The following is a 12,832-nucleotide window of genomic DNA, read 5'->3' on the forward strand; positions in this document are numbered from 1 at the left end:
ACACAAATTGAGGGTAGCGGACCGCAGCCGGATGTGACTTCGTGATGAGAAACCTCTGGTATAGCAACCTTGGCCATAACAACTCAAGAAATAATGACAACATCTTCAGACGTAGTGTGACCATTTTCCAGACCAGCACCATTTCGCAGGCCATGGACAAGGGCACTATTCCCTGCGCCCGGACCGGCGGTTGAGAGTCGTGAATCGTAAGTTTGATTGCAGTGTGCTCGATAGCGACTGGCACGTCAAACAGAGCAGTTTCCTGTTCTAGTTCGTATACATTGCCTTATGATCGCATAGCATGACAATTGACAAGCAAAACAAAGTCTTGTTCTATCTTCTCAGTTTTATAAGTATAACGAGGATACATTGGTCATAGTCTAATGGATCACTGAGTACAGAGAGAATACTGACCATAGTGTCAGCAAGAGTACATAAACAAGAGTGTGCAACTCCGGATCTCTCCTGCACAATCTGCAGATACCCCCGCACATGGCGGAATTTTATTGTTGAGTTCACCTTTTTCTGTTTCTGTTGCTGTTTCTGCTGCTGCTGCTCCTGGCTCTGCTGCTGCTCCTGTCTCTGCAGTGCTACTGCTCCTGTCTCTGCTACTGCTCCTGTCTCTGCTACTGCTGCTGTCTCTGCTGCTGCTGCTGTTTACGCTGCTGCTGCTGCTGTTTCTGCTGCTGCTGCTGTTTCTGCTGCTGCTGCTGTCTCTGCTTCTGCTGCTGTCTCTGCCACTGCTGCTGTCTCTGCTGCTGCTGCTGTTTCTGCTACTGCTGCTGTTTCTGCTGCTGCTACTGCTGCTGCCCTCTGCTACTTCTGTTGCCCGCTGCTGTTGTTTGTGGTGTTGGTGGTGGCAGCAGTGCTGTTGCTGGACTTGCTGCAGTAAGCCAAAATAGCTGTGCAGGTGAGGTGAAGTGGGCCTGGGTATTCGCCCCCAAGTTTTATGCACCCTGCATTCTTGGCTACCGACCGAGAGCTTTTTCGTTCCTCTTCTAGAGAGGATAGAACGATTCTCCCACCCCCAGAATGTCCAGGACAACTTCATTTCGCCAGTGTGAGTCGGAGCGCGTCGCTTGAGCTTGTTGGAGCGGGCGAAATCCTTCCGACAGTCGTGCACAGTACATTTGTACGGTTTTTAGGTTTCAGAACAAGCACTGTACTCTCCGCAGTCTTTGAGCTATGATGTCATGATGACTGCGCACACGGCCAACACCGCTCTTCTGGCCAGGTCATGGCTCAATCGACAGGTCTCGTTCATTCTGTTCACTACGATATCCGTGTTACACTTGTGCTGCTGCTGGAAGAAAACCCCTGTGGAGTTCTTGCCGTGTGCCTCGTCACTTGGTCAGTGCAACTGCCTGCACCCATCACAGATGCAAGATGGCCAAACTGCAGGCTAGCCTGTGGTAACATGACATCATTCACTTGGATCACGTGATGAGTGTCCTATTACTCTGGTTTCTAGTACAGCTATTGAGCAGGCCACAATGTCCAATGCCAGCTCAGCGACCGCTGTGCAAACCGACAGACACAGCACAGAGACAAGCATCGACTGGTAGTAAGAACATACTGGACACTTTGGAGCTGTATATTGTTTACAAGGAAAACTGAACTCTTGAAGATGACCGTTTACATAGAAAACACATCTCATCATCATGTGCTCCATAACTTCACCAACCAAACGGCCAGCATACTTTCAAGAATGTATTATCAAGCACACCTTCACCGAGACTCCTTAGATGTTTAGCTTGGACCTCGAGTTTCATCCGCACAGCGAGCATCGGACAACCGTGACTGAGTTATGTTGGCTATGCTAATGAGACTCAGTGCCCCCGTTTTTCACAGCTCTTTCTTACCCAGGTGTGCCGGGACAGGGCACAAGTACAGGGCTGCCACGTTTCTGGGTTCCAGTTTTGAAATAGTTTTTAATGTGAAACTTTGCCTGGCTGTGTACCTAGGTCTTTGATTACACCGACGATCTAAAACTTTCTCAAATCTGGCGCTTAGCGCATTTGCACCTCAGCTCTTCAGGTGATGATCATTTTAGTTTCCAATAGAAGTTTGCTTGCACAACGCATGTTGTGTAGGTTCGGTCCTGTTTCCCAGCTTATTGCTCCAACAATTTCACGACAGAACAAATAGCCATTCTATTGCGCCCGGAAACCAGGGGCGTACTACATTAGTCGAAGCGAGATTAGGATTGCAAATTGCGGGGTTCTAGGGATTGGGTTCCTAACTTCCTATGAAAATGTCCCGTACTGTCTTTACCATCTCTTCACTTTGATGAACTCAGTACGAACGGATGTGTTCCCTTAAATTCCACATCACTGAATTCCCTCAATTCGAGAACCCCCTCCCCCCCCCCCTCTTCTGAAGAATGAGAATATTACCGAAAATGAAAAAGGATTTCGAGCAACCCAATTCTAGATCTGGAGGTGGATTGCTCGGATACAAACCCGTGCAATCCTGACTTGGACGCGACAAAAAACATACATACGATAATGCTACGAATCTCAATGATCTTGATCGGGATGCAACAAATCCAACATTTCAACACTGTTCCTGGCTATATTTGTGCATTCAGTGTGCCTATGTATTTTGGGGGAAGGGGGGGGGGGGTTGTACACTGCACATAAAACTGACTGGTAGGCCCAGAAACCTGCCATTGCCTTCAGTCCACATTTCGGAAAACGCAAGCAATAACATCAATAAAATGAGAATGGCATACATCCTCTATAGCCTCGTCATGATAGTAACTACTTCCAAGTTCAACACACACAGCCGTGACAAGTCCTTGGCTATATACACCTCTCCTAATCTTTCCAAATCTTTCCTCAACAGGGCATCATCAGGAATATGGCAGGGGCGTCGGACACGGTACGGTCACTACGGTATTGACCGTACCACTTTTTGCCCCCAGGTACCCCGTGAATCAATCAAACTAATCTGGGATCTAAAATTTCCAAAATATTTGGCTCAGCCACCCCTCTCCCACGAGTAAATTGTACTTCAGATGGCTGACCGTACCACACTAAAATACCTTCCGACTAGGGGTGAAACGGTTCGGGTAAGGAACCGGTTTTGGAACCGCCAGCTGAAAAGAATCGGGTACCCGTTCGGTCAAGAAAAATCTCGTTCCCGTGCGAACACATGTACTTGTACATGTACACGTCAAGTCTACTCAAGATTTAAATGTCTTGCCTTACGATCACCGTTTTTTCAAAGCGTTCCCCTGGTCATTATCTTCTTCGCACATGGACTCTCCGATGTCTCGTTCTTGCTCGTTAAAAATGTTTTCAAAAAAACAACTTTCACGAACCCATTTGTCGGTCTGGAGAAAAGAGTGTATGGAACCGATGCCCAAACCGTGGGAAACTATGCTGGCATTAGGGTACCCGGACATGAAAAACATGGAAGCGTTTCACCTCTACTTCCGACGCCCCTGTATGGTGACCCTAGCTTTTCTTTTTTTGCGTAGCCAAGGACTTGATGTGGCTGTGTGCGTTGGAAGTAGTTACTATAATTATCAGCATCAAGTTGAAAAATAGTACAGGGTCGTAGCAGCGGTATTCTAGGTGGTACGGCCTGAGGGGAGTCTGCACCGGAAATGAACATTACTGACGAGTTCCACAGGAAATGGGTAGGTCAACTTTTTTTAGAAGTAAGCCGGCCATGGCCTGACCTGGCGGACCGTTCGATACGGTTCTGTATCATCGGTGAATGTAAGGATACGCTGACTTAAGGCAACAACACACGAATTTGTAGCCTCACGCACTTCCACTATCACACGGTCGCTGGTCATGGCAGTACAGAAAAGCAACTTCCAAAATAATAGTCATTAAATTTTGAACAAAAACTCTTTGGTCCTGACACATACATTGTATGTGTCAGGACCAAAGAGTTTTTGTTCAAATGCTTACCTACGTTTACCTACGACACATCGTGGAGCTGATGAGTCGTCATTTCGAGTTGTGTCCTTTGTGTCGCTGGAGCTCCCCGACTTCGAAGCGAAACGGTATCCTGAAATTGCTGATAATTATACAAGTATTGGAGAGGGAACCTCGCCTCCTCCTAGTATGCATGCACTTGAAAATTGTTTCTGCCGGCTTGAAAGCATTGCGAGCTGAGAGTGAGACCGGATAGGCTTAGGATTAGTCGTCCTCTCGGTACTGTCTGTTGAACTACAGACGAAAAAAATGTTTCTAGCTGCTCGCCACAGAACCAACTGAAAAAATTAATGGTTCGGCAAAACAATACGATTCGACTGTTCACGGTCAGACAGTTCAGCTGTGTTTGCTCGCGCTAGCTCCGTCACCTGTACTGTTGGAGTGCTTTCACTATTATTTTGACGAAACTAGAGTTTTTTTTCTGAACGTTCGGGGTGACAGACATCGACCAAAAACGAAATTAGTAGATCTACGTAGCAAGCCTGCTAGCCTGCTAGCCTGCTGCCTGCTGGTGGAGTGATCATACGAAGCCTTCGAAGGATTTCGTGAACGAAAATTTGTACTTACATGTATACGAGTTACTACTAATAATTATTAGAGAGGTTAAGATGCACGTTATTTCCGACGTGACGCGCAATTTCACGTCGAACTTGGCGTAAAACTCCAAATTTCGACGTGAGCAGCAGGTCGCTCGCGTTGATTTTTCGACGTGCGAGCAAATAACGCGAGCTGAACTTTCGCGTCACGTCGGAAATAACGTGCATCTTAACCTCTCTACTACTGTCCACCAACGTAACCAGATCTTACACAGTCAGCGAGTGCGACAAAATGGCACAAAACTGACAAGGAGTAGTAGATCTACGGAGACATTCGCCTGATTCGACGACCTGACACCTACATGTAGCTCAAACACTTCTCCAAGGCGCAAACCTGTCATCATCCAGTAACTTTCGGCATTCTTTGTTGCCGTGTCGGTGATGCGTAGCTCGTGCTCTTCTTCGTTGCGATTTCCTTCCCCTCTTGGACCTTTCCGAACCTGAGCCTTCCAAGTTGGAAAGTTGTTGTTTTGCGCCTTGGAGAAGTGTTGGAATGTCTCAGTACTCCAGTTAGGGACCAGCGGATTCTGCTCGAAAAGGTGGCAGATTCTGCTCGAAAAGCAGTGAAATTGGCAAAACGATGCAAACCTTGTGGCGGGCAATTCCTCGAATTCTGCTCCATTTTTTATCCACATACCAAACATGCATGAAACTTACCAGAAAAAGTACCGAATTCTGCCAATTTTTCTGCCGGCAGAATCCGCCGGACTAGTAATCCTTAGTCAGAGTTTTCATTTGACCCGACGAGACCATACGACGACGCTTGCAGACAACAGCACGAACAGTTCACCAGCCACACTCCACGAAAGCAAGCAAGCTAGTAATCCTTGTCAGTTTTGTGCCATTCTGTCGCACTCGCTGACTGTATAAGATCTGGTTACTTAAAAACGGTCGTTGGTGGACAGTTAGTCATAACTCGTAACATTTTGTCCTTCTTCTTTTCACAAGAATTTAATTGGCTTACATGTATACGTTTTTCTCAAGGTTTGGAGACTCCACTGCAGCCAATACTTGAATCCATACATCCTGTACACACAACTTGTACACACTCTCTAACGGTCTCTAGGCTACACTGCAATTGATATACATTAGCACAAATTTTCGGGCAAGGCCCATCATCAGGAATAACGTGTACATGTATACAGTATAATGATTTCAGTGCTGCTACTAGACAGTTCCGCTCCAAACTGTGCTAGGAACGAGATCGGTTCATCATCATGTACAACATATCGAAATCTCACACCTAATTATGCTGTTTGCGTTATGCAGAGCTCACTGACTTGTCAGTTTGAGCACTCTGGCAAGGTACGTTCGGGCCTGATTGGGAATTTTTATTTCCATTGCTATCAGGTTGGGCCTCATTTCCTCTGTGCTGCGCTGACGAGTCCACAAAGGACGAAACAGTTCTGTCCGCGGATTGAGTATTTCGCTCCTGCTCTTGTAGCAGTTGAGCACTCTTGCGTGGGGTAGTGCCTTTGCTGTTTGCGTTATGCAAAGCTCACTGACTTGTCAGTTTGAGCACTCTGGCAAGGTACGTTCGGGCCTGATTGGGAATTTTTATTTCCATTGCTATCAGGTTGGGCCTCATTTCCTCTGTGCTGCGCTGACGAGTCCACAAAGGACGAAACAGTTCTGTCCGCGGATTGAGTATTTCGCTCCTGCTCTTGTAGCAGTTGAGCACTCTTGCGTGGGGTAGTGCCTTTGCTGTTTGCGTTATGCAAAGCTCACTGACTTGTCAGTTTGAGCACTCTGGCAAGGTACGTTCGGGCCTGATTGGGAATTTTTATTTCCATTGCTATCAGGTTGGGCCTCATTTCCTCTGTGCTGCGCTGACGAGTCCACAAAGGACGAAACAGTTCTGTCCGCAGATTGAGTATTTCGCTATTGCTCTTGTAGCAGTTGAGCACTCTTGCGTGGGGTAGTGCCTTTGCTGTTTGCGTTATGCAAAGCTCACTGACTTGTCAGTTTGAGCACTCTGGCAAGGTACGTTCGGGCCTGATTGGGAATTTTTATTTCCATTGCTATCAGGTTGGGCCTCATTTCCTCTGTGCTGCGCTGACGAGTCCACAAAGGACGAAACAGTTCTGTCCGCGGATTGAGTATTTCGCTCCTGCTCTTGTAGCAGTTGAGCACTCTTGCGTGGGGTAGTGCCTTTGCTGTTTGCGTTATGCAAAGCTCACTGACTTGTCAGTTTGAGCACTCTGGCAAGGTATGTTCGGGCCTGATTGGGAATTTTTATTTCCATTGCTATCAGGTTGGGCCTCATTTCCTCTGTGCTGCGCTGACGAGTCCACAAAGGACGAAACAGTTCTGTCCGCAGATTGAGTATTTCGCTATTGCTCTTGTAGCAGTTGAGCACTCTTGCGTGGGGTAGTGCCTTTGCTGTTTGCGTTATGCAGAGCTCACTGACTTGTCAGTTTGAGCACTCTGGCAAGGTACGTTCGGGCCTGGTTGGAAATTTTTTATTTCCATTGCTATCAGGTTGGGCCTCATTTCCTCTGTGCTGCGCTGACGAGTCCACAAAGGACGAAACAGTTCTGTCCGCAGATTGAAATCTCACACCTAATATATATTTTTGGTATTCAGTGTATTTGATTTATTAATTTTGAATTCGGTATCTCAACAGTACAATAATTATACAACTTGGGAAGATCCGAATGACATACATGTACTTGTAGATATTGCACCAGAAATCCAAGAGAGCTCGATACCGGGACGGTAGAGCCGTGACACACTAGTCAGAATAACAGATGGCTAGACGTCGGCGGATAATGCTCGAAAATCACACGGATTATGCTTTTCAGTTTGCTGGCAATATGCTCTGAAAAATTACTAAATTATGCTCAAATTATGCTTTATGACACTGTGCCCTTTCATGTTTATAATGCCACTAAAATGTATAGAATGTGTGCTCGGGATCAAAGGTGGACTTCCGGAGAAAACTGCATGGAAGAAGATCTAGTCTCAGATCGGGAGAAGGAACCAGCCCCTTTCAGATCAGGCCCTTTCACGGAGCCGTGCCAGATATATACCGTGGTATGGTACGACTCCCTGCCGAGTCCCAGGTGTGGATATATTATAGGAAGATTCCCTTGCCTTTGTAACAAACAACGGACACTGGACGGTAAACTTTTGACCTTTGAGGCCCTAACAGTTAGCGGTTTTATGCAGCAGTTACATGTATGCTGAAGGATGCTCGGCAATGCCATTTTTCAGAAAGCCGTGATTATGCTCAAAATTATGCCGGCATTATCCGCCGATGACTACAGATGGCTTGATCACTCACGACTTAAAGTTAAGTTTCACCTGATGAGTGCCTGAGATGGCATGAAACTTTAAGTTGTGACTGATCAAGCCATCTGTTTTTCTGACTAGTGTGTACTTGTAGATACATAAACATAAAAGTGGAGTAGGTGCTACAGTCGATCTCATGTAATAAGGCAACACTGCCTGTTTGTTATTCGACGTTAAATAAACAAATCCAATCCAATCCAATCCAACACAATGCTAATCTACAGGGCTACCGTAGCCGTAGGCTAAGTACACACATGTCGATAGTCAAGTAAGGTGCAGGGGAAAAAAGTAAGGTGCAACTATCTACAATGTACATGTACAATGTACAGTGTAGTACAATAGTATAAACAAACGAAAATCCGGTGGAATAAAAAAGTGACTAAATGTCTCTACTCAAAAGTTTCATGCTGAAAAGCAATCCTCAGGATACTGGGGCTATACTCGCGGTTGTGTGGTCTTGTTCACTATGATAGCCTAGTATATACTATACATGTACATGTAGGTGGTGTTATCCCACGGCAGGTATGCAATGTTGTGTTTCAGCGCGAAGGCAGTGCAAGTGATCAGTATACAATGGTATAGTACTGTGCGGGTGGCATGGGGGTACGTAGGCCGTGTAGATAATTATACAATCATGTACATGTGACTGATCAGTATACATGTAGTACATGTACCTAGATTGTTGCTTTCTCTCCCCTCTCCTCTCACCCAAGCCATTCTGCATAAGCGAAGCTGTGGACGCAGCATACTGCTGCTACACTTCAACGCGAGAATGAGTATAATGATAATAATAATAATAATACATGTAGTACTGCCGTTACAAGTATGCGGGTGGCGTGGGGATATTATGACATTGGCCAAGGCGCTACCGGTCCGCAGGGCAAGGCATCATTGCCTGTTTGGTTGGACGACTATAGTATAATTAAAAGCACAACAACTGTTTCTTCATGGAATTCTTGACTTTAGTTCTTTCCGCTTATCTACACGTACATGTAGGCTTGCCACAAGATGAAATGTTTGGCCGCAAATCTGTTTGAAGCCCACGGTTGTGCGTGGGACCCCAGGAGAAAAGGGTTAAAAAAGGCTAGAAAACCTTTGAATTCCTTTTGACATGTACGTGTACGTGTACATGTACATTGTGATACCCTTGCAACGGATGGTCATAAAGGATGCAGACTACAACGTACATGTACACATGTACATGTTTTTTTCTCTTTTTTTTCTCTACAAAATCCACATTATCTCCAGACACTGGGGTGAATAATGGAGTGTGGTGGTGGGGCCCATTGAGCTCAGCCGACCAGAGGCCTCGGCTTCATAGCTCCATGGACGCACCAAAGGGGGTACGCTATGATGGGAGAACACCCGACACGAAACAACACGGACACGGAAACACGTACTCTTAATTGAGGCCATGAGCAGATTTTCCTGAGCAAACGATTATTCTGACAGTGACGGCGAGTTTCTGAGAAGACGGGACAAGGGGCCGGGGCCCATGCAAGATAGTCCAACACATCCGCTGGATGAGCTCGCCCCGAAACGACCCGCAAAGAATTCGACCTGGCATCGCTGCGGACACTGAGACCGTGGCGAGATCCAAATGCCTTACACGCATGACACGGCGGTAATAGCATGTCAACGGCTGGACGGGTGGTCTGTTCGCCCTCAACATTACCAAGTATGCGAGCCACAGGCTATGTTCCTTGGAAAAGTGACAGCTCCATAGATTCGACGGTGGAAGACGAAGAAGACACGTGAAATTCACAATAGTCATTAGTCATTAATTCAAGTAGTCGTTGCAGTGTCATGACCTCAGGCTCAGCAAGCCTACTATTATTCTTCAGGTGCTGCTGGTACACGTACAGCAGTGTACATACATGTACATGGCTTTATTGATTTCGTTGTACGAATATGTACCGTGAAACAGCTAGACCACCTGCATCGCTGCACGTACAGCAACGCTATGCGACCTCCACGTCTGTCAAGAGTGCTGCAAGTGACAGGTTGCGGCTCGCCGAAACAAACACTGGACGCATCAGCTGCCAAGTTGGTTCTACATTGTAGAGTGTCAAACGGTGCAAGTATGTCACGTGTACGGTGCTGAGAGGCAGTGCACTGGCTCCAGGACATTGTGGAAACAACGAGAAAGTCCGCCCACTGATTAGGTTGTGTTTTTCTACAGGCACGTACGAGCCAGGTGATAATTTAGCCCAATGACAGGCAGTACAGTACATGCAATGTACATGGGGATGTCATCTACATGTACATTGTAGATGTCCACAAACACTTCACATGGTTTGCAATTTGGCTTTATTACACTCACTACAGTAGCTAAGGCACAGGAACATTGTATGGTTGGCCTGGCTCATGGGTAAACTTTAATGCCAAGTCATGACTTGAATGTTGCCGAGTTGCTAGACGCCATGCATGGCCAATCTAGGCTTTCGACTAACGCCCCTTTTTTGACCAGACAAAATGAAAAAAAAAGCTCCTCAAGGTTTTTTTCCGTAAGCGACCCGGACTACACGTACGGGTACATGCGTGTGTATAGATGATATGGTATATACATGTACATGTTTTATGTGTGTGTGTTTTTGTGTGCGTGTGTGTGTGTGTGTGTGTGTGTGTGTGTGTGTGTGTGTGTGTGTGTGGTGTATGTGTGTGTGTTGGTGTGTGTGTGTGTGTGTGTGTGTGTGTGTGCGTGTGTGTGTGTGTGTGTGTGTGTGTGTGTGATGTGTGTGTGTGTGTGTGAGAAATACATGTTTATATGTGTTTGTGCGCCTGTGTGTGTGTGCGTCAGCGCGTGTGCATGAGTCTAGCGTGTTCCAAGGTTTGCATTCTGAGACCTGACCGTAGCCGTTGGCGTAGAGCGCTCAACAATTTGGCAGATTCTCCAGGTAAAGCAGTGAAATTGGCAGAACCATACAAACTCTATGCCAGGCAATTCCTTGAATTCAGCTCCATTTCTTCATCTTTCTGCCAACATGCGTGAAACGAAAAATACCTGAAAACGTAATTGTACCAAATTCTGACGATTTTCCTGCTGGCATTATCCGCCAACGTCTACCTAATCGTAATACATGTTCAGGTACAAGTACATTGCTGGCAACTGAAATCCGACCCCCTTAGCGGTGGGTTCACATTCTAGCGGTCTCCGGTTCGTAGTTTTACCATCCCGTGTTGGGTCTTGGCGATGTGCGCGCACCGCTCAGGGGGTCGGATTTCAGTTGCCAGCACTGCACATGTACATGTACAATGCACGTGAACATGCAGTATAGGGGTACATGTTATGTCTTTTTGCTTCATGGAGTTTTTTTTCAAATTCAAATTATTAGCGAAAGAAGTGGTCATGACTATGTTTGTCGTGCGAAGAGAGGTTCATGCGTTTCGGCGAAGGGCAAAGGGAGCTTCGAGGCTCCAATAACCGCACGATGTCACATGTAAACATCTCATATGGCGCGGGATGAAATCATTCCTATACACGGCCAGGTACGAAGAAAGGGTGTGCGAGATGCGGGTACACGTCAGGTTGGCATGGCATGTTTCTATGCATGTGTTGTACTTGTAGCGACAGGAGTGACTGTCGCAATCACGTCATGTCCATTTACTCGTAACGGCACAGTGCATAAACCGTATGTAAACAAGGATTCACCATGTTGTCAATATTTACCCGAGTTTCCATAACAACTCCGACCTTGGGGAATGTGATGGCAAGATGATGTTTAGCGTGGTGTCACGAGAAATGATTTAACTTTAAGGGATGTGACATTAGGAAATGGTATCGTATCCGCACTTCGCGATCGCACCGCCTTTGTCTCACACCAGTCCATGCCATTCGTGCATTGTACAAAATGTACAATGTACATGTACATGTAGCTTTGGCGGCGGAAGAATAGCCCTACTTTTAACCAATCGAACTCGATTTGATCCATCGCCACCAGGCACGAAGAGGTGGCGCTGTTGTTCAAACATACGATGTACATGTACATGTACATCGTATCGTATCTTATTGAATGTATTTCACTTCGGTGGCTCAACAGTACAATGCATGTACATGTACATGTACATGTACATTCGATATCTGCACAGAAGTGTGCAGTTCACTTCGACCATTACAATGTTGGGAGGAATAAGACATCACGAAAAAGGACACTATCGTTACATGTACATGTACATAATACATGTATATCTACTTTGAAGTACCATGCAAATAAAATATCTGTAAAAAAGAAAAATGAAGAGTAAATTACCGTGCCCGTTCCCGGAAAAATATGCAACCAATTGACTCCATACATGTACATATACATGTGCAGACCGACAGCATTGCATGATACACTAATCGGCGATTTCACGGGTTAATGGTTCGGAAATAGTAAACCTTTTATATTATCCATGTTCGTTGTCAGATGATAGGTTCAGCCATAACACTCTGAGTCACAACGGAATTTGCCAAGTTTTCATAGTGTACATTTGTGTATCCATTATCGATTACAATTTCCAATTCACAATAGAAGCGACGGATCCGGTACGGAGGAGATTACAATGTTATCTGGAAATCGGGTTATCGGCAAGTTTATTTTCGCATGCTTCCCACTCTACACTATGTTTACTTGTAATACTAATGGTACATGTACTACTAGTCAGTGTAAGTGGGTCAGTGTCGTGCAATGTTATCACATGAGCTGATTGTTTAGTAACTGGTGGTGTAAGGTGTTAGTGGACAGTATAGCGTAATTTGTACATGTACATGTAGTTCCTTGGTCCTTTCTCTTTTTCGTTGCCTCACCAGTACAAAGTATACATACACGTACATGATATAATCCAAAACTGGTAAACCAGTATTAGATAAACCTTGTTGTAGTTCACGCAATTGTTAGATTGACAGCATGAAACAAGGAGGAGGACACTGTGTTCGAAAACAGTGACCGTACTACAACCTTCCGCGGTAGGTTGTAGTAAGGTCACTGTTTTCGAACACAGTGTCCTCCT

The sequence above is a fragment of the Sycon ciliatum genome, chromosome 9 (genome assembly GCF_964019385.1).
Source record: "Sycon ciliatum chromosome 9, ocSycCili1.1, whole genome shotgun sequence".
Classification (NCBI taxonomy): domain Eukaryota; kingdom Metazoa; phylum Porifera; class Calcarea; order Leucosolenida; family Sycettidae; genus Sycon; species Sycon ciliatum.